Here is a 24446-nt window from a genome sequence, read left to right on the forward strand (position 1 = left end):
CCCTTGAGGCGGGGGTTGCAGTGAGCAGAGATCGTGCCATTGTACTCCAGCCTGGGTGACAGTCAGACTCCCATCTCAAAAACACAAAACAAAACATAATAACAACAAAAAAATTATGTTTGTTCTTCCTTACTCTAAGGTTTGTTATTTGAGACATACACTGGGTTTCCTGCACTGTCACATGGCCTTTTTAAAAACACAGTATTCAACTCTTAGTAACTGTGCATTAAATGTTTACTAACTGCCTAGCAACATAATAAGGCTGTTGGATTGGACAGAACTTGCAGAAAATAAGTGCTGATTGTTTCTCAGAGCTCTCTTTTGTTGTTCTGCTAAGTATATTTATTTAGGCCCATGAAATAAAAAACTCAACAGTGGAATTTGTACTCAGGAAGTTATGTAACACTTTATGGCAGGACTTAAAACAATGAAAATTCAGCCACTGAATGTTTCAAACATGTATTTGCTGTGTTGCCAAAGTAGAAAAAGCAGAAGGGAAACATCATGGGAAGAAAGACTATTTTGTTTCTGATTGCAAGGGTCCTTGGGGCGTATTATGTTTATACTCCTCTCCCAGATAATATTGAGGAACCCTGTTGGCTGGTGTGGATAGCTGCACATGTGAAAACGGTAACAAATTTGGTAAATTCAGAATTTCACTGTCTCTGTGAATATTTAAGTTTAATCAGGAGAAAATAATTACCAGCTATATTATTTTTAAAACTTTCTGCTGTCTTGGAAATTTTGCTCTTAAAGTTTGCTTGACGATTTTCAAACCTTAAAAAAAAAAAAAAAAAAAAAACTTTATTCTTTAACACAGATCCCTAACAGAATAAGTATGAAGGAAGTATTCAAGTAATTTTAATTTTAAATATTAGAAAACAAAATATGCTGGCTGAGAAAAACAATTAATCTTACTGTGATTTTCATGGCATGAATACTGACAGAATGAAGTATTTATGAAGTATAAACTTCAGAAAAGGTAGAATTGAGAGGCACTGTGATTAGTTATAGAAAATTCTACACAACAATCTTGGATTTGGACATGAAAATGTGTTCTTACTGAAATATTCTGTCGAAAGGTCAACTGGTAAAAGGCCAAGGGAAATGGAACACACAGCATGATTCTCAGTTGAAGGAGAGTGAGCCACTGAGGTGACAGGGCAGTTCCCTGGCTGGCTGCCCTCAGTGTCCACACTGGCCCTCGGAAACCTGTGGTTCTTTTCTAGTGAGGCTAACTACTTGGATATGAAGCCGTTCATGATTTCCTTGAAACTTCTCTGTAGCAAACTGCCTTCTTGTAGCAAAAGAAAAAAATAATTAAAGGACACTTAGCCTGGATATTTACACCTGGCTCACACTCTGTTTCCTTGCATATATTTTTTAGGTGTTTCAACATTCTCTACTGGCATTTATTGCAGCCCTGAATAAGTGTGATACATGCCTTATTCTCAGGGTTTTTGTTTTCCTTCGTTTTTTCTATTTTCTATTTTATTTTTTTTTTAGAGATAGAGTCTTGCTCTATCGCCCAGCCTGGAGTGCAGTGTTCCAATCTCAGCTCATTGCAACCTCTGTCTCCTGGGTTCAAGTGATTCTCCTGCCTCAGCCTCCCAAGTAGCTGGAATTACAGGCTTGCGCCACCATACCTGGCGCATTTTTGTATTTTTGGTAGAGACGGGGTTTTGCCATGTTGGCCATGCTGTTTTGAACCCCTGACCTCAGGTGATCCGCCAACCTCGACCTCCTAAATTGCTGGCATTACAGGTGTGAGCCACAGTGCCTGGCCCTCCTTGTGGTTTTTGTTTGTTTGTTTTAAAGACAAGTTCTTGATCTCTCTGTTGCCCAGAATGGAGTGCAGTGGAGATCATAGCTTACCGCAGCCTGGAACTCTTGGGCTCAAGTGATCCTCCCACAACTTGGCCTCCCGAGCAGTTAGGGCAACAGGCACACACTACCATGCTTAGCTTTTTTTTTTTTTTTTAACATTTTTTGTGGAGATGGGGTCTTCTTTTGTTGCCCAGGCTGGTTTTAAACTCCTGGCCTCAAGTAATCCCCAAACCTTTGCCTCCAATGCCCTGCTACTACAGGCATCAGCCACTACATTCAGCCTCACATTTTCATTTTCTATTAGTTACTTCATTTTCTAGTCATTTTATTAGCATATAGAGTTGGTCCTCTGTATATATGGGTTTTGCATACCACATATATTATATTTTTCATCCTCAAGTTTAATTTTTTAAAATCTGTGTGTAAGTAGACTCACTCAGTTCAAACTTGTTAAACGGTCCAGTGTATGTTGTTACTGGACTTGGGTCAGTTTCACTGGAATATAGCTTTAAGCCTTATTTTTAAAAAGTTATTCTGGAGTTATTTATAAAAATATTTATTTTGGGTCACTGTTTTGCTCTATTTTATTATTTGTATTTATTTTGTGTGTGTATATATATATATTTGTATACTAAAATATGTCATTTCTCTTTGAAAGTTCCTAGTCCCTTTTTACATTTCACTTCCTTGTGTTTGTTTTTTTGTATCTATCATATATATTACCTTGAGTTTCTTTACCTCGGTTTTATTTCTGAAGTTATGTGTCTTTTTTGCCTTATTGCTTTTCTGAGTTCTACCAGTACTAGTACTAGTACTAATTTTTAGTCACTCCTTCCTTCCTTTTGACTAGCAATCATTTGCCAATATCTGCCTATTATTTGAATATGTGTTTTTGCTTTTTAATATTTCTTCTATGTTATTTTTAAAAATAACTGTGAAATAACGTGTTATGTATTTTATCTTTGTAGTAACTTTTTTCTAGTTTGTTTTCTTCATGTGTCAGAACCTGTTATTACTTTTCATATAATACATAGTAACTTGCATGAATGTTATGTATACAACTTTTGTATTATTCATACTTTAATAAGATGAGTTTTCTTGGGCGAACTATTACAAAAATTTCCTGGGACATAGAGGTAGTCAAGATTTTTTTCCTTTACTTTTTGTGCCTAAAGGGCTCCTATTGCTACTCTCTCTTTCTCTCTCTCTATATATATTTATACATATATTTATATATAAATTTATAAATATTAAAAAATGTATACACAATTTTTATATATCAAATTACACCTATATATTGCTATACTTATATATATGACTAACATATCTGTCAATTAGATTGATAAATATTGATATAGCTATAAAACCCTCTTTCATATTTTCATCTGTTTTTCTCTCTGGTCCTCCTGAATCCCCCAGTCTATTACTGGCAATTGTTAGCAAAGTATGTAGCCACTCCTTCCCGAAGTTATCTTCCACTATAGACTTGGTTTGTCTTGAGATCAGTTACCTCTGGACCCTAGAGGTTTTGTTTTTGTTTTGTTTTTGCCGCTTATCTTAGTAATCAAGCCTTGTTATGTTTCAGTCCTGCTAGCAAGAGTCTTTAAACTTGGCAAGGTGCTTTCATCTTTGGTGCCAATACTTGACATCTTTTTCGAAGATCTGCCACCTTCAGAGCCCTCCACTCTCCCTTTTTGTCTTTCATTCTGCTCTATCACAGTTGTTTGCTGTGCAGTTCAGTTGCTTTGGTTCAACACTGCAAATAATTTATAGTTCATGGGTTTTCTTTAATTCTTCGTTTCTTTGAAGAAATAGAGTTTATCACCATGATTATTGATTATTTGTTTACTTTCATGTTCTGTATGGTTTCCTGCAGAAGAAAAGCATAGATTTGAAGGAACTTAAAGCCCTGACTCCTTTAAAAAAAGAAAAGAAAAGAAAAGAAAAACACGTATTTGCCAAAGTACATCAGATTACCACAGAATCTGGCATGTTTTCAAAACCTCTATAAAATCATCACCTTTTCATGAAGTACCTTATTTTTTACCCTTTTCCTCCAACCCTTCCAAAAAGAAAAAAAAAAATCCAACAACTTGCTTGAATTTATTGCCATCTGGTCCTACCTTGTGGTTACCAATCAATTTGAGCATAATATATTAAAATGGTAATTCAAACTTTTAATAATTCAGTGATGAAGATAAATGGAAGTGACTGAGTTGAATCAAGTCTCAACTAGTCTGTGATGCAGCATTATCTTCTAGAGTAGCAATATCAATTATATTTAGCCACAGTGCCAATTCTGATAGATTGCTCAGCATGACCTTGAAAGGACTCTGAAGTTGCAATTTAGGCTTAGTAAGAAATAATACTGCAATCAAGTAACACTGTCAGACCTATCCCAGAGTAGGGATTATTAGCATTTGTGAAAAGAGTTTTCTATCATTACACCAGATTGTAAGGGTTTTAAGCTTTTAGGTTTGAGGTCATTTTCAAAAAAAAAAAAAATAGTTTTATCTTCTGTTTTCATTCTATTTGCCATTGATTCTCACAGCCCTGCTTACTTCTTTTTCCTGGTATGGCCTACCCAAAGATACACTGGCTGGCCTCCAAAGCATGAACTTCAAAGCCCAGTGATAATTTGAGTTTCCAAATTGTTGAATAACCACACTGGGTAAACAAAGCTCTAACTTGGTGTAGCCAGAGGCCTGGACACTGTTTAACTTTGAATCATTAGAAATTCAATTTTATTATTTTTTCTTGGGTAATAGACCTTTCTACGATGGATTAAGATTCACCAATAAACAATTTTGTATGTACACTGAGGGATATAAATTTCAGAGTTAGTCAGAATTTTATTCTATACCATTTAATGTTTCAAATTTATATCAAAAATTGCTTTTAGGTTATAGTGTCAGTATAAAGAGAGCAAGATGATCAGTATAAAGATATGTCCATTAAGCCACTGCTCCAATTCATCATATTCCACTAAAGAGAAGACAGCTGAATAAAGTATAAAACTCCTGTCATTCAATTCAGATTTCAGACACCAGGCAATATGTTTTGAATGCTGATGAATCCTCAGTCTTTTGTTATATATTTACTACACTTACTAATATAATCTAAAAACTTGTGAGATTATAGAATGCCCTTGCAAAATATTATGCTTAGTAATTTCTCCCATATGTTACAATTAGTACTTTCACAGCTAAATTCCTATTTTTAGTTTGTATTGCATATACCTTTCTGTATTATTTTAATAAAATATTTAGTTGAAACATAACAAACTTTCTTTACAGATGAAATAGCTGAGGCCAGTGATTTATGTTTTGAAAAACAGGCTTGTATTTCTGTACTTAACTGATTTAAATCCAGGGAGGACCAACTAAGCCAGCATAAATTACTTTTGTGGGAAAAAGTGGCAAACAATGCCCTCCCTGCTTACTGGTGCCCAGCAGCTGTCCCAAAGGGACGTTAGGAGTTAGACCCACAAAAAGCACACAGTTTCGAGAAAGGACTGCTGTGATGTCACAATTGAAGCCAGAAGAATAGAACTTCATGCAGGTGAGGGTGAAACACAAATGCTTAGTCAGTGTCTGACAGGCTTTGGAGGCTGATTACTCCAGCATTAATGACACAGATGTAGCATGATTGGGCAGGGAAATGGGGTTAGCCACAGGAAACAGCAATCCTGCTAGATTCTGGGCTGGGCCCAGGGTGACCTCGATTTTAGGTTTCTGCATAGACCCTCACATCCATGAAAGTTCAACAAATACTGAGGGATTGGTGACCACTGTGTTTCTGGTCATCTTCTCTCTTCTTTGGGCCTTTCATAATGTTGGTCACTAAGGAGCAGCATATTGGCTGCTCAGGAGTGACCACTAGTCTACATGCCAGCACTTACTGCCTCTGGGGACCTACATGAACAGTGTCTTAATCACTTTTACCTCAGTAGACTCATCTAAAAACTAGAAAGATATTACTGCTTACCAGATTTTAGTGAGAGCCAAATGGGTGCATGGATGGAAAGCAAGTATCTGGCAAGGATTAAAAACTCAATAAATAGAGTAGTTATCTGTATCTTTCTGCATAAAATTGCTAGTATTATCAGTGGATATTTGTGATTTTAGTTCCTGATGTAATCATATAAAAAGTTTTCCCAGCTAACATGTGCCAAAAAGATTAAAAAAACATAGCAAATCATGCCCAAGTGACATTTGTGGAAAAATAACTGACAGTTTTATATAGATAAATATATGAATTTCAATATAGATATACATATGAACACAGATTTCTGTATGGATTAGGTATAGATTTAAATAAGACATATAACTCAATGTAAATATACATACAGTACATTATATAGGTGAATGTATACATTATGAAGTCATTATTATCTATATCTATTTATAATAGCTGTTAGTTGGTTAATTGTTGCCTTTTGTTTTGATTATAACTAACTTCTTAACTTCAGGAAAAACCTAGTAACAACTGAATATATGATTTTGGATAACATTAATCTGAGACAGCATTAAATAACAGAATAATAATTATAAAAGACTTTTCAATAAATGAATTAGGAAATTAGACTATTGTATAGTTTAACTCAACGACTGTTGCAAAATCACTACTTTTAAAAACAGTGGTAGGCTTGGGAGCAAAATGGCCAAACAGGAACAGCTCCAGCCTCCAGCTCCCAGTGCGAGCGACACAGAAGATGGGTGATTTCTGCATTTTCAACTGAGGTACCAGGTTCATCTCACTGAGGAGTGCCAGACAATCGGTGCTGGTCAGCTGTACAGCTCGACCAGCAAGAGGTGAAGCAGGGCCAGGCATCGCCTCATCTGGGAAGCACAAGGAGGAAGGGAATCCCTTTTCCTAGCCAGGGGAACTGAGTCACACAACACCTGGAAAATCGGGTAACTCCCACCTGAATACTGTGCTTTACCAAGGGTCTTAGCAAACGGCACACTAAGACATTATATTCCACACCTGGCCGGGAGGGTCCCACGTCCACGGAGCCTCCCTCATTGCTAGCACAGCAGTCTGCGATCTAACTGCAAGGCAGCAGCAAGGCTGGGGAGGGGCACCCGCCATTGCTGAGGCTTAAGTAGCTAAACAAAGCTGCTGGGAAGCTCGAACTGGGTGGAGCCCACAGCAGCTCAAGGAGTCCTGCCTGTCTCTGTAGACTCCACCTCTGGGTACAGAGCATTGCTAAACAAAAAGCAGCAGAAACCTCTTTAGATGCAAATGACCCTGTCTGACAGCTTTGAAGAGAGCAGTGTATCTCCCAACACGGAGGTTGAGATCTGAGAACAGACAGACTGCCTGCTCAAGTGGGTCCCTGACCCCTGAGAAACCTACCTGGAAGACATCCCCTACTAGGTGCAGACTGACATCCCACACCTCACACGGCGGGGTACACCTCTGAGACGAAGCTTCCACAGCAAGAATCAGACAGGAACACTCGCTGTTCAGCAATATTCTATCTTCTGCAGCCTCCGCTGCTGATACCCAGGCAAACAGGGTCTGGAGTGGACCTCAAGCAATCTCCAACAGACCTACAGCTGAGGATCCTGACTCTTAGAAGGAAAACTAACAAACAGAAAGGACACCCACACCAAAACCCCATCAGTACATCACCATCATCAAAGACCAAAGGCAGATAAAACCACAAAGATGGGGAAAAAGCAGGGCAGAAAAGCTGGAAATTCAAAAAATAAGAGTGCATCTCCCCCTCCAAAGGAACACAGCTCATTGTCAGCAATGGATCAAAGTTGGATGGAGAATGACTTTGACGAGTTGAGAGAAGAAGGCTTCAGTCCATCAAACTTCTCAGAGCTAAAGGAGGAATTATGTACCCAGTGCAAAGAAACTAAAAATCTTAAAAAAAGAATGGAAGAATGGATAACTAGAATAATCAATGCAGAGAAGGCCATAAACGAACTGAACAGAGATAAAAACCATGACACAAGAAATACCTGACAAATGCACTAGCTTCAGTAACCGACTCAATCAACTGGAAGAAAGAGTATCAGCGATTGAGGATCAAATGAATGAAATGAAGTGAGAGGAGAAGTCTAAAGAAAAAAGAGGAAAAAGAAATGAACAAAGCCTTCAAGAAGTATGGGATTATGTGAAAAGACCAAATCTGTGTCTGATTGGGATGCCTGAAAGTGAGGGGGAAAATGGAATCAAGTTGGAAAACACTCTACAGGGTATCATCCAGGAGAACTTCCCCAACCTAGTAAGGCAGGCCAACATTCAAATCCAGGAAATACAGAGAACGCCACAAAGATACTCCTCGAGAAGAGCAACTCCAAGACACATAATTGCCAGATTCACCAAAGTGGAAATGAAGGGAAAAATGTTAAGGGCAGCCAGAGAAAAAGGTCGGGTTACCCACAAAGGGAAGCCCATCAGACTAACAGCAGATCTCTCAGCAGAAACTCTCCAAGCCAGAAGAGAGTGGGGGCCAATATTTAACATTCTCAAAGAAAAGACTTTTCAACACAGAATTTCATATCCAGCCAAACTAAGTTTCATCAGTGAAGGAGAAATAAAAATCTTTACAGACAAGCAAATGCTTAGAGATTTTGTCACCACCAGGCCTGCCCTACAAGATATCCTGAAGGAAGCACTAAACGTGGAAAGGAACAACTGGTATCAGCCATTGCAAAAACATGCCAAAATGTAAAGACCATCAAAGCTAGGAAGAAAATGCATCAACTAATGAGCAAAATAACCCGCTAATATCACAATGACAAGATCAAGTTCACACATAACAACATTAACCTTAAATGTAAATGGACTAAATGGTCCATTTAAAAGACACAGACTGGCAAATTGGATAAAGAGTCAAGACCCATCAGTTTGCTGTATTCAGGAGACCCATCTCACATGCAGAGACACACATAGGCTCAAAATAAAGGGATGGAGGAAGATCTACCAAGCAAATGGAGAACAAAAGAAAGCAGGGGTTGTGTTCCTAGTCTCTGATAAAACAGACTTTAACCATCAAAGATCAAAAGAGACAAAGAAGGCCATTACATAATGGTAAAGGGATCAATTCAACAGGAAGAGCTAACTATCCTAAATATATATGCACCCAATACAGGAGCACCCACAGTTATAAAGCAAGTCCTTAGAGACTTACAAAGAGATATAGACTCGCATACAATAATAATGGGAGACTTCAACACCCCACTGTCAACATTAGACAGATCAATGAGACAGAAAGTTAACAAGGATATTCAGGAATTGAACTCAATTCTGCACCAAGCAGACCTAATAGACATCCACAGAACTCTCCACCCCAAATCAACAGAATATACATTCTTCTCAGCATCATATTGCACTTATTCGAAAATTGACCACATAATTGGAAGTAAAGCACTCCTCAGCAAATGTACAAGAACAGAAATTATAACGAACTGTCTCTCAGACCACAGTGCAATCAAACTAGAACTCCGGACTGAGAAACTCAATCAAAACCACTCAACTATATGGAAACTGAACAACCTGCTCATGAATGCCTACTGGGTACATAACGAAATGAAGGCAGAAATAAAGATGTTCTTTGAAATCAATGAGAACAAAGATACAACATACCAGAATCTCTGGGACACATTTAAAGCAGTGTGTAGAGGGAAATTTATAGCACTAAATGCCCACAAGAGAAAGCTGGAAAGATCAAAAATTGACACTCTAACATCACAATTAAAAGAATTAGAGAACCAAGAGCAAACACATTCAAAAGCTAGCAGAAGGCAAGAAATAACTAAGATCAGAACAGAACTGAAGGAGACAGAGACACAAAAAACCCCCCCAAAAAAATCAATGAATCCAGGAGCTGGTTTTTTGAAAAGATCAACAAAATTGATAGACCGCTAGCAAGACTAATAAAGAAGAAAAGAGAGAAGAATCAAATAGACGCAATAAAAAGTGATAAAGGGGATATCACCACCAACCCCACAGAAATACAAACTACCATCAGAGAATACTATAAACACCTCTGCGTGAATAAACTAGAAAATCTAGAAGAAATGGATAATTTCCTGGACACTTACACTCTCTCAAGACTAAACCAGGAAGAAGTTGAATCCCTGAATAGACCAATAGCAGGCTCTGAAATTGAGGCAATAATTAATAGCCTACCAACCAAAAACAGTCCAGGACCAGACAGATTCACAGCCGAATTCTACCAGAGGTACAAAGAGGGCTGGTACCATTCCTTCTGAAACTATTCCAATCAATAGAAAAAGAGGGAATCCTCCCTAACTCATTTTATGAGGCCAACATCAGCTTATCCACCATGATCAAGTGGGCTTCATCCCTGGGATGCAAGGCTGGTTCAACATACGCAAATCAATAAACGTAATCCAGCATATAAACAGAACCAAAGACAAAAAACACATGATTATCTCAATAGATGCAGAAAAGGCCTTTGACAAAATTCAATAGCCCTTCATGCTAAAAACTCTCAATAAATCCAGCATTGATGGAACGTATCTCAAAATAATAAGAGCTATTTATGACAAACCCACAGCCAATATCATACTGAATGGGCAAAAACTGGAAGCATTCCCTTTGAAATCTGGCACAACACAGGGATGCCTTCTCTCACCACTCCTATTCAACATAGTGATGGAAGTTCTGGCTAGGGCAATCAGGCAAGAGAAAGAAATCAAGGGTATTCAGTTAGGAAAAGAAGAAGTCAGATTGTCCCTGTTTGCAGATGACATGATTGTATATTTAGAAAACCCCATTGTCTCAGCCCAAAATCTCCTTAAGCGGATAAGCAACTTCAGCAAAGTCTCAGGATAAAAAATCAATGTGCAAAAATCAGAAGCATTCTTATATACCAGTAACAGACAGAGAGCCAAATCATGAATGAACTCCCATTCACAATTGCTTCAAAGAGAATAAAATACCTAGGAATCCACCTTACAAGGGATGTAAAGGACCTCTTCAAGGAGAACGACAAACCACTGCTCAGTGAAACAAAAGAGGACATAAACAAATGGAAGAACATACCATGCTCATGGATAGGAAGAATCAATATCATGAAAATGGCCATACTTCCCAAGGTAATTTATAGATTCAATGCCATCCCCATCAAGCTACCAATGACTTTCTTCACAGAATTGGAAAAATCTGCTATAAAGTTCATATGGAACCAAAAAAGAGCCCGCATTGCCAAGACAATCCTAAGTCAAAAGAATAAAGCTGAAGGCATCATGCTACCTGACTTCAAACTATACTACAAGGCTACAGTCACCAAAACAGCATGGTACTGGTACCAAAACAGAGATATAGACCAATGGAACAGAACAGAGTCCTCAGAAATAATACCACACACCTACAGCCATCTGATCTTTGACAAACCTGACAAAAACAAGAAATGGGGAAAGGATTCCCTATTTAATAAATGGTGCTGGGAAAATTGGCTAGCCATAAGTAGAAAGCTGAAACTGGATCCTTTCCTTACTCCTTATACAAAAATTAATTCAAGATGGATTAGAGACTTAAATGTTAGACCTAATACCATAAAAATCCTAGAAGAAAACCTAGGTAATACCATTCAGGTCATAGGCATGGGCAAGGACTTCATGTCTAAAACACCAAAAGCAATGGCAACAAAAGCCAAAATTGACAAATGGGATCTCATTAAACTAAAGAGCTTCTGCACAGCAAAAGAAACTACCATCAGTGTGAACAGGCAACCTACAGAATGGAGAAATTTTTTGCAATCTGCTCATCTGACAAAGGACTAATATCCAGAACCTACAAAGAAGTCAAACAAATTTACAAGAAAAAAACAAACAACCCCATCAAAAAGTGGGCAAAGGATATGAACAGACATTTCTCAAAAGAAGACATGCATACAGCCAACAGACACATGAAAAAATGCTCATCATCACTGACCATCAGAGAAATGCCAATCAAAACCACATTGAGATACCATCTCATACCAGTTACAATGGCAATCATTAAAAAGTCAGGAAACAACAGGTGCTGGAGAGGATGTGGAGAAATAGGAACACTTTTACACTGTTGGTGGGATTGTAAACTAGTTCAACCATTGTGGAACACAGTATGGTGATTCCTCAAGGATCTAGAACTAGAAATACCATATGACCCAGCCATCCCATTACTGGGTATATATCCAAAGGATTATAAATCATGCTGCTATTACGACACATGCACACGTATGTTTATTGCGGCACTATTCACAATAGCAAAGAGTTGGAATCAACCCAAATGTCCATCAGTGACAGACTGGGTTAGGAAAATGTGGCACATATACACCTTGGAATATATGCAGCCATAAAATGGATGAGTTTGTGTCCTTTGTAGTGACATGGATACAGCTGGAAACCATCATTCTCAGCAAACTATCGCAGGAACAGAAAACCCAACGCCGCATGTTCTCACTCATAGGTGGGAATTGAACAATGAGATCACTTGGACTCGGGAAGGGGAACATCACACACCCAGGCCTATTATGGGGAGCAGGGAGGATGGAGGGATATCATTGGGAGTTATACCTGATGTAAATGATGAGTTGATGGGTGCTGATGAGTTGATTGGTGCAGCACACCAACATGGCACAAGTATACATATGTAACAAACCTGCACGGAACTTATAGTATAACAATAAAAAAATAAAAAAATAAAAAAATAAAAAAATAAAAACAAACAAAAAACCAGTGGTTTACACGATTTAATAATATTTAATCATACATGTTAACATTATATATATATAAAAAATTTATTTTGTTGTTGGCTTATTAGGGCATATTAAGCTGCTTGTTAATACTCTTGTAAAGAAAGAATGGACAATTGTGTTCTGAATACAGCACCCCACAATGTCATCGTAGTAGAGCTTCCCAGGATAATTTCAACCATATAGCCCAAGAAAGTTAGCTCTCAAATAAAATGGTTTTTGTAAACACCCATGAAATATTGTCCTTCATTCAGGATTTTGATCAAGTTGCTCTGGCCTTTCTCACTGAATCTAAAAATTTTAAATACATTTTTCAGATTAAGATCAAATCGAGCATTCATGAGAAACTTTCTCCATGATGGTCAGTTAGAATCGATCCCACTTCTCTTCCTACCTTAGCCCCCTATTCAAGGTCTTTCCTCATTCTGCCTTGTATTAAATCTTGTTTACGAGTACAGTTGAGCTTATTCATAGAGTCTATGAAGACTGGACTCTGTAAAACAGGCATCTTTAATCAATTGCACTTTTTAGCACTGTGCTTTGCACAGAGTGGACATTCAGTACATTTGATTGTCATAACATATTCACCTGCATTGAAGACCCACTCTCTGCCAGAAGAAACTTACACTTCAGGGACTCCTCTGAGGATGACCAAAAGGGAATCTTTGCAGAGATGTCAATGCTACCAACTCCTCTGGGTTCTCATAGGGAACTCAAGGGGATTAGGGTTCCCAGTGCTCTTGAGCATTCCCAGGGACTCTCATCAGTGAACAAACCAATAAACACGCAGGAAAAAGTATTGTCAATGTATCTGTTCATTTAAAACCTCCAGAAGAATTCTGGCATCTAATCTTTCTTAAATGAGACTGTTACCTGCTGTTTCTGCTAGGGGAGGTTTGGTGGGACTTTGGAATTCAGAGTGTTTAGGTTCATCAGAACCCATACAAATGGTTCTAATCCAGTACTCAGAATGTTATTTAGATATAAATGTTAGACCAAATTTCAACTTTCGACTAAGACATCCAGGAGGACCATGAATTCGGTTGGTATTGCAGTTCCACGATACTTTGTTTCTATTTTCAGACAGAGATGTAAGATATAAGAGATTTCTTTCCGGGAAGGTATAGTAGTATTTGCTTTCCTGACTGTAATTTAAGACGAAAACTAAAATCCTGAGAATGTAATGCTTCTTTCTGTTACATTTCACATGCAGTCGCTGCTTGACTTATCATTACTTACATAATATTTTTTTTTTTGCAAGTCACTTAATGTCTGAAAACTCTCCCTTAATAGAAACTACAACAGTTGTTGAACTAAGTAACAGTTGCTACTGCATTTCATGCATTAACAGAATTTCATTTTTACATTGGCAATGAGGCTATTACTGTCTTTACATCTAACCAGATCAGATATCTAATTCTAACACATGTCTTAAATGTTCTTTTTTGAGACCTCCTTTTAGACCATATGCTTTATCAATCATGATTTTTTCAGAATACAGACACCACTATAAGGAGGTCAATAGGAATCAATTCAGAATAGAAGATTTGAGATACACAATCTTTAGAATGGGGGAGTGAGGAGCAGTCATCAATAATTCCAGCTGCCCGCATTACTGAAGTGGCAGTTCTCAGAAGGACAATCAGAAGCATTAAAAGCCACATATTTGTCAATGTCTGTATGAATGCCCACAGTATTGCAAAATCAAAAAATAATGGCTTTTCCTTCTTTTCTGTCCTCTAAGTCTTATAAGAGTGCCTCTCTGTGGCATAACTTAATTATAATTACACTGGCAAGGAGTTCCAGGAACTGTATTTCCTGACTTCCTCTTCCGGAATAGGGTGGGGACAATTTAGTGTTGAAAATAGACAATGTTGTTATTTCTTTTGTACTTATTTAATTTTCATTAATAGGAAAGAGGTTCAGCTAGCTGTTTGATCACCCAGCCCTTTAATCCACGTTTCCAACTTAAGATAGGAAAGCAAGTCTTCCTTATCCTTGGAATCCCAACATTAGAGGTCCGTTAGGATTTGGCTCATATTCACCTCTGGAGGTCCTTCTTCTTTATGGATCCCTGTACAGACATCTTTATTGTTTTACCAAACTACATGCATTTCTCTGATTACAATAGAAGTGTCCTTGTGGAGATTGCTTTGGCCTAGCATGAGATTTTCCCCTTTGGCCGAACTCTGCTCTCCCTTCAGTACTCATATCAGGGCTCACCCGCTATTTGAAAACTCTTCTCATCCAGGCAGGTAGTTGACCCACTGACCACTGACAAAGTTCTTTGTACATATTTATGAGATATGCGGTGATGTTGTTTTGTAATTGCTAACACATCTATTTTTCCTTCTTGAATCTGAGCTTCTTTAGAAAAGAGAAGTTGTCTTATCTATCTTTGTAAATCAAACTGTCTAGCATGGAATTTATCAAGTTGTAATTCCTCAGTAATTCCTTACCTTTTTTTAACCTAAGGCAACTGTGTGACAACACCACTAAACCTCCGGTATTTCCAACTGTGCCATTCAGATTCACCTGTGAGACTATGAGACAGGACCATTGGGAATACCTATGCATAGTTCTGTGTTCATAAGCAACGCTGGCATTTGATATTTGTAAATTAGTATTTTCTTCCTATGTCTCCTTTTAGGTTTTGTCGGCCGAACCCTTTGGAAATCAATCATTTCATGAACACTGCAATGTTCTTTATGAGCTTTCAAGAAGTCCCACCTACATCTGGAGAAAATGTCACTGTGATGGAGACAACTTTCAATAATATTCCTGTCCATGTATATGTGCCAACACTAAAGTCAGAGATACTAAGAAGGAGCTTAGTTTATATTCATGGTGGTGGTTGGTGTATGGGGGATGCTGGTATGTGCTCCATGTTAAAAATTTTAGTGTATCATATAACATACATTTTACTGAAATGTTGACTCCATCATATCAAGACATACGTGTCAGATAACAAAACACTTCAGCTGTCCAAAATTTATTTCTTTGGAGCTATGTAGATTTAAAAGAACTATTTTAAATCTCATTCTGAAAGAGGGCATAATAACTACCCAAAGCTGTAGCAAATCTCAGATAAGAAGAGAACTTGTTTCACGAACTTAGACATTTATTATTAATTGCAGATTTGATAGAAAGTTGCAGTAAAAAACAACAAAGTGAGTTGAACAGTGGATTAAATATGAAGAAATAGAAATGGTAACTCTAGTCTTTTTGTAAGCTTAAATATTAAGGAAATGAGAAAGAAGGTGTTAGATTAAAAACACAGAGTTGGCACTTTGGGAGGCCGAGGCAGGCAGATCACCAGGTCAGGAGATTCAGACCATCCTGGCTAACACAGTGAAATCCCCTCTCTACTAAAAAAATACAAAAAATTAGACAGGCGTGGTGGCAGGTGCCTGTAGTCCCAGCTACTTGGGAGGCTGAGGCAGGAGAATGGGGTGAACCCAGGAGGCGGAGCTTGCAGTGAGCTGAGATCACGCCACTGCACTCCAGCCTGGGCAACAGAGCGAGACTCTGTCTCAAAAAAAAAAAAAAAAAAAAAGAAACAGAGTTGAATAGGGGTATTTTATTTTGATTTCATATTATATCATATATATTTTGTTTAATGCATTTATGTATTTATATAAACATGATATATTTTATATATAATTTTATTTGCTATAGAATCTAAAATTATTTTATTTGTATACAAATATATTTTATATTATATGTTTTTATTATATATATTTTATAATTATGTATGGGAGGTCTAGGAACATGATTATAAGCTGAAGTTAAGATGGTGGTAAATTGAGGTACATTGGAGAAATGTGGGGAGTGCTAGCTAGAGGAAGGGATGGGGGTTTATCTGACCTAGAGAATATGGAAGCAAATTGGATTCAATGTGGATGGGAAGAATTGGCAACACACAGGAGGAGGAACATATCTTCATTTGTGACAGAAGGAAAGTAGGTGTTGATGGGTATTGATGTAGATTGGGAATGTAAATTGGAGAAGTAAATGGGGTGATTCTATCATTTTCTCTAAATTCAGATAGTAAAGTCATCACTTAACAATGCAGTGATATTTCTAACACAAAAACTGAGTATGACATCCCGGTTTCCACGAGTCTCTTCTGCCCAAAGACCTTCTTTGAAAACTTTTACATCAAAGTATCTGTGAAAAATGAAAATACGTTTACTAAGGTAAAGGAACTAAATAAGAATAAACTCAGAAAAAAATAACATTTGCCTAATACTATTTCAATGTTAAAGGAAAACATAAAAATATGTATTCTAATAAAAAATATGAGCATGACTTTTTATAGTAAAGGTCAAATAAAAACTTAAGACTTAGTGTGTATTTGACATGTCAAGATTACTCAGCACCTGATTTTGGAAACGTTACAAGATAATAATATCTACTCCTCTTTCCATGGCCCCCAAGAGATGGGTTTTGTAAGAACCTCATATCCTGTTACTTCTCCTTCACCACTGTATGATTTCTCCTGACACTTGTTACTACCAAATTCTATTTATCTTTCAACAATTTTCTTATCTGCATTTGCCCAAGCCCCATAGCAAACAAGTGTGACCCATCCCCAATTCATACACATACCAAAACAAAACAAAACAACAGAACAAAACACATTCTTTCTTGTCTGCCAAGAAAATATGAATACCTAATTCAAGTCTTAGCTCTCTCTATTTCCTATTTACTCTTCTGTATCTCTCTCTGGGAGTTTTTGTGAATTCTGATTTGATTTCCAAAGAGCACTTTCTGTACTCTATTAAAGAAACTATTATTTTGCATTACTGCTTTTGGTTTGTATGCCTTCCCTCCCTACCCCTGTCTCCAGTAGACTGTGACTTCCTTAAAGTTGGAGCTAATATAAATGTGTTTGTACTTTCAACACCTAACACCTGCTAAATGACTGAGGCAGAGATTAATCTTGAGGAGAAAAAACTGGTTTAAACAATCCAGTGTAAAAATGTAGGAATGAATGAGAAAGCTGACAATGCACATGTAAAAGGAACACTGGGAAGAATTAATGTTCTATAATTACAATAAAATATTAGAAATATTTTTTCTAGAGTATATCAATGAGGATCAAGGTGTACTAGTAGGCTTTCTGTTGAAAAAAACACTCATCAATTCATTTGGCTGCTTCTTTTTTTAAAAAAAATTTCAGCTTTGTTTAATTATGACCTTCTGTCAAGACGAAGAACCGATAGACTTGATGCTGTTGTTGTATCAACCAAGTAAGAACACCCTTGGTTTGTTTGGGTTTTGGCCAGATGCTTTTATATTGGAAAATGCTCTCAGTTTTTTGGTATTTCTTTGGTTATGCCAAGAAATTGAGATAATGAGCATAGAGAAAGTGAGCTTGAGCATTATAGGAACAGACACGGGAAATAATAAATCAGATCAAACAGGAATCAGAAACAGGAAGCTTAGAAATAGTTAGAATACAATTAAACTATTGGATCTTATGGACAAATTACCTCTGCTGGATTTCCAGCCTAGTTTTCACTAGGAGAGTGAATAAGAATGAGGGCCTGGAAATCAGACAATCAGGTTCAAATTTGGGTTCTAAAATTAATTCTGCAACTTCGTACAAGTTGCATGTGATCTCTTTAGCTTAGTTTCCTCATCTTTAAACTGGGAATCGTATAATATTTTCTACATAATAGGGTTGTTTTGAGGATTAGATGATAAAGCAAAGGTACTATAAGGTTTGTCAGAGTAAAATCCTTTACTAGAAGCAATTAGCCACCAAATTGCACGTGGGAACATAAGCAAAATCTATTCTCAAAAAGCATTCTAGATCAATAATTCCTGGAAAATGGACCCAATAAAAATGGGTAGAAAAACGAAGAACCATTTGAAAAAACACAGTAGTGACCATATGCCAACTGACCATTAGATTAAGGTAGAATTCTAACAGCTCTGAAGATTTGCTTACCATTTATTGGTTACCACCAAAGTGTAATGATCACAGAAGAAAAACATTCTGAAGAAATTTATCTAGGGAAATGTAACACCTGCTTGTGTGTTTGTTTTTTCCTTAAGCTTAATCCAAGCTTTGTATTAAAGAGTTTACTTGTGTAAATGACCGTTGTAAAAGTTTTCATATAGAGCATCATCATAAGGATGAAATCTGTTTTTGGATTTGAGATGACCCAAAGTATCAGGTTTGCTAAAGAAAAAGTTTACCTTTGATTTTAGGGTTACAGTGAGCAGAAAATCACATACCTTTTAATTAAAAATGGTTGATTTAAAAATTATTATTCTGCCCACAGCTATAGATAGCACCTAAATATCACTTTCCAAATCAATTTGAAGATGTATATAATGCACTAAGATGGTTGTTATGCCAAGATATTCTTGAAAAATATGGTATAGACCCTAAAAGAATCGGCATTTCTGGAGGCACTGCTGGTGGAAGTCCAGCTGCAGTGGTGACCCAACAGATATGATGCTCAGATTTGCTTTAGTTCTTAAATATCCTATGCTTAAACATATTTACTTCAGATAAAATTTTTAGAAAAAAAAGTTAGCAGATTCATAGATATTATATACTTGCAGAAGAAATTATACTTTTCATATATTATTCACACCGTTTATATGACATTTAGCTAAAATTATACACCTATGAGTTGTCAATTTAAAGTATTCCATAATTATAACTAGCCTACCATATTATGGATAAAATTCTTTTAGGTACTTTTTCTTTGACGTAATAAACCAGGCAGTGATATCTTAGAAGCAATGTTTCTACAGGGAAAAATAATTACATAAACTTTGCAAATGAATGTCTGTAGTTTAATAACTGATTCTGCAATTGAACTACTGACTTTGATAGTAAATATCACATCTCAATTTACTGTGCAAAAAATATTGTTTTCGCTGATTTTATTATTTATTTTATATACTTTGGAAATGTGTAAATTTTGGTTATTGGTACGTTCAAGATAACCTTTTTCTGATTTCTAGCCAAAGGAAAAATACAAATTTTGTGATTCATTCTAATATACTACAGAACAGATACATGCAACTTCCCCAAAATTGAATTATATATTGCCTACACATTGTTGCTCTGAGAGGCCTCCTAGTGCAGTACAATTAACCCATGAGGAGGCACAGATTATTGGAGCTGAAGCAATGTCCAGTTATGACCTTAGACAAGCCAACTAATCTCTTCAAGCATCAATTTATTTTTATTATATTACATAATAAGCCTTTCCTCTTATGGAGTTTAGACTTCTAAAATGATGAACCAGTTAATTCTGACCCATACTTATTAAAAATCTAGCTAAAGTATCTTGTAAAGGGCTAAAAAGATATAGAAAACTTCTAGGCCAAAAATTTTAAAAGACTAAAAAGAGAAAACTTCACAAAAAATAATTGTAGCACTCAACATCCTCTCTGCCCTAAAGACATATGGTAGTCAAAAGGAAACAATTAAACCAAGATGAGCTTTGGAAGCTTCTCAGGGTTATACATTCAAATCCTTGCAGATATGAGTACACTCATAAATCACTCCTCTCTTTAAGGGACGCCCTGTAGAAATATACTCTCAGAGTCAAAGTGAACCTGATGTAAAACAAAACTCACTTCCATTTAAAGCCTTGCTGCACATCATCCAGATGGCTGGAGGAACCTCAAGCTTTGAATTTAAATTAAATTAAGGTAGTGTGAGTGGTAATTACTACTGTGCGATGGACTGAAATACATAAAAGACATTGCTGGAGAAATACGATACCATCATAGTCTTTAAATTATTATTGCAAATACCTTGTGAAATTGAATGCCCAAAACACTGTAAAATATACTTGGGCAAACAAGTAAGCAAGAAACCATGAAGGAAAGCAAGTTGAATCAGCAGACAATAGAAATACTCTACAAAATTTAGATCTTAGAGCTATCAGCCACAGAACGTGAAACAATTGTTCTACTTTCTTCAGTGAAAATGAGGGTTACAAACTTCAGCAGAAAATTCGAGGTTTGTTAAAAAAAACAAATTCTGAAACAAAAAAAATAAACTTATAAAAATTAAAACCTTAAAAATGGCATAAGTAATTTTACACAGCTGAAGAGATCATTTGTAAATAGATAGATGGGAAAGGTGAGTCATATCAACTCATGTAACCATGCAAAATGAAACTTGAGGAGCCAAAAAGGTAAATAACAAAAAAGAAGATTAAAGATATAGTAGATACAGTCTGAAAATCCAATAGTGCTTTAAATGTTATACCAAGGCCGGGCATGGTGGCTCAAGCCTGTAATCCCAGCACGTTGGGAGGCCGAGACGGGCAGATCATGAGGTCAGAAGATCGAGACCATACTGGCTAACACGGTGAAACCCCATCTCTACTAAAAAAAACCGCAAAAATCTAGCCGGGCGAGGTGGCGGGCGCCTGTAGTCCCAGCTACTCGGGAGGCTGAGGCAGGAGAATGGCGTAAACTCGGGAGGCGGAGCTTGCAGTGAGCTGAGATCCGGCCACTGCACTCCAGCCTGGGCGACAGAGCGAGGTTCCGTCTCAAAAAAATAAAAAAAAATGTTATACCAAAAAGAGAGGTAAGAGAATGGGAGAAAAAGATACTTAGAAATATAACAGTAGGCTTGCTGCGGTGGCTCACGCTTGTAATCACAGCACTTTGGGACGCCAAGCCGGGTGGATCACCTGAGCTCAGGAGTTCAAGACCAGCCTGACCAACATGGTGAAACCGTGTCTCTACCAAAAATAAATTAAAAAAAAAATAGCCGGGCATGGTGGTGGGCGCCTGTAATCTCAGCTACTCAGGAGACTGAGGCAGAAGAATCTCTTAAACTCGGGAGGCAGAGGTTACAGTGAGCCAGATCGCGCCACTGCACTCCAACCTGGGTGACAAGAGCAAAACTCCATCTGAAAAAAAAAAAAAAAATATATATATATATATATGTATATACTCATATATATACACACGCATATATGCATATATCACAGGCGCGTGCCACCATGCCCAGCTAATTTTTGTATTTTTAGTAGAAACGGGGTTTCACCCTGTTGGCCAGGATGGTCTCCAGCTCTTGACCTCCTGATCCGCCTGCCTTGGCCTCCCAAAGTTCTGGGATTACAGGCGTGAGCCACCGTGCCCAGCCAATGTGCTTGATTTTCTATGCTTATTTTATTTAATAATAAAAGACAGCTTAATAAAACAGCTGCACGTTCAAAGATTTAGTTACCTGTAAAGTTGATTTATTGGTAAAATATAAAATATTTTGTTTTTTTCTTATCTAAAATCAACCACCTATTAGCTACCTACTTAATTATTTACCACACCTCTATTAATGTAAACAGCATCTTTCATACTAGATATTGAGCTAAATGGAATGTGTGTGGCAATCTTACTTGAGCTATAACACTAAACTGATTATTTAAATTCAGAAATTATTTTTATATAAAAATATTCTAATGGACTTATAAATATTTTATTTTACTAAGTGGTTCTTATTATTAACTTTGTTTTAAATGTAATAAAATAAAATTTGCTGCTATTTGGTTTTGCTGTGGTATGTGCATATTTTATTTTTTATTTTTGGAAAGTTATATTTATATTCCCGGAAGAATGTCAGCATGCTGTGCTTTCTTCAGCGCTATACAGAAAATGCTGTTGTGAGTTTTCAGAAATAGGCTTCCAGTTTACCCATTAACCTTTGATCTGAGAAGCACCAGAATGCATAATGACTATTTACGACCTATACCAGTGGCTCCCAAATTTTAGCTTGCATCAGAATCACCTGAAGTCGTTCTTAAAACTCAAATTGCTGGTGTCTACTTCCCTAATTTAGTACCCCATTAACAGGAAACTTTTCGCACACCCTGAAAATATGCATGTTGATTTATAGATAATATTTGTCTTAACACTACTATAATTTGAATATTTAAAACACGAAAATTAAAATGAATTAGATGTTTACAGCAGGAATGAGAATCCTAATATGTTCTTGCTTAACTTTAATAAATATTTTTGTATTTATGGCTCCCAATCTCCCACATAACACTGAGAGAGTTATATTCTAATTAGGATACCACTGCCATATAGAAATGTAAAAAGATAATTATACAGATGATTGCAGCAGGAAGAGAAAGAACACACTTGAAATACTCCCATTTAAAAAACAAATCAATCTGATCCACATGTTTCACAGAGGGACTATAGGACTTACTCAGAACTAATTTGTTCAGTGTTACAGCCAATTAGAATTCTTAGTTATTTGATCTTTTTTTTTTTTCTTTTTGAGACGGAGTCTTGCTCTGTCACCCAGGCTGGAGTGCAGTGGCATGATCTTGGCTCACTGCAACCTCTGCCTCCTGGGTTCAAGCGATTCTCCTGCCTCAGCCTCCCCAGTAGCTGGGATTACAGATGTGCGTCACCATGCCTGACTAATTTTTCTATTTTTAGTAGAGATTGGGTTTCACCATGTTGGCCAAGGCTGGTATCGAACTCCTGACCTCAGGTGATCCACCACCTTGACCTCCCAAAGTGCATAAGCCACTGTGTCTGGCCTGAGATTTTGCTTTTTAATCACAGATTAGATGGTCTCTTTACCCACCAACGAAAAAAATAGCACAAATCATTTTGCTTACGTTAATAGTATTATATTATAGATTCCTATAATATTGAAATTGGGAAAGTTCCTGAGATATATTTTTGTTGTTTCTGATTATCTTGTTGAGAATCTTAATTAATCTCACATCAATATATTGTTTTTAAATAAAAATGTTTTCAAATGAAAATTATTGATTCAAGAAACTTATTTTTAATTGTTTTTCAGCTCATAGAAGATCCAGATGTCAAGATCAAACTCAAGCTTCAGTCTTGAACATATCTTGCCCTTCAGACTCTTGACATGGATTTACTATCACATCGGGGAAACCTAGACTCTCTAGTTCTGTCCAAACCATTCATGGTCAGGTTCTGGAGTGAATACTTTACCACAGACAGATCACTTGAAAAATCATGTTCTTTAATCAACATGTACCGATGGAATCAAACCATCTGTTCAAATTTGTTAATTGGATTTCCTTGCTCACTGAGAAGTTTAAGAAAGGCCACTTTTGTTATATTCCAACTCATAAGTAGTTCTGAGCTGGCTAAAAAATATCCAGGGTTCCTAGATATGAGGGCAGCCCCTTTTTTGGCTGATGACAAGTTGCGTGGCCTATATCATCACCTGACCTATGTCATCACCTGTCAGTATGACATCTTAAGAGATGATGGACTCATGTACGTCACCCGACTGTGGAATGCTGGAGTTAAAGTGACCTATAACCACAGTGAGGATGGATTCCATGGAGCTCTTTCCTATAATGGGCTTACAATTGGGTATAGAATGAAGATCAGTATATGAGTTGGCTAAGTAAAAATCTATAGTAAAAAATGTAAGCAATGGTTTATTTAAAATGTATGAGGCTCAGAACAGGAAACAAATTAGTGAAAATCAAAGGGTTGATGTTTGAATTGATCTTTATCATCTGTGACCTTTCTAAGTTCCTCATCATCATAGTGGGTTTTGGTTTTGTTTTTATTTTTTGACTGCTAGCAAATTCTTCTCCATTTTATTTATTATTATGTTATTTACTCACTTCTGTGAAGATCCTTTCATATTTTCTTCTGCTACTCATTTGTTAAATCTCTAGTTTACAGCTATAGTTTTTTGATTGCCTAATAGTATTACAGATGAGAAGAAAGTTTTAAACAAACACATCTGGTTTGTAAAATGCCAGAGTTTCAGTCAGCATGAATTTAGAAACTTGAAATATTTCCCTGTGAGAACCGATATGAAATATGTGCCATCTCTTTTAAAAAGCATTTGCCTCAATATAATGGTGTTTGCCTATCACTGTAAAAT

The 24446-nt window shown here is 36.8% G+C and overlaps 1 pseudogene; it reads left to right on the forward strand.

The window, feature by feature from the left end:
* Window positions 1-504: 504 nt before the first annotated feature.
* On the forward strand, window positions 505-23968 carry LOC102122970 (arylacetamide deacetylase-like; annotated as a pseudogene).
* The last annotated feature ends 478 nt before the right edge of the window (window positions 23969-24446 follow it).

The sequence above is a fragment of the Macaca fascicularis genome, chromosome 2 (assembly GCF_037993035.2).
Source record: "Macaca fascicularis isolate 582-1 chromosome 2, T2T-MFA8v1.1".
NCBI lineage: Eukaryota > Metazoa > Chordata > Mammalia > Primates > Cercopithecidae > Macaca > Macaca fascicularis.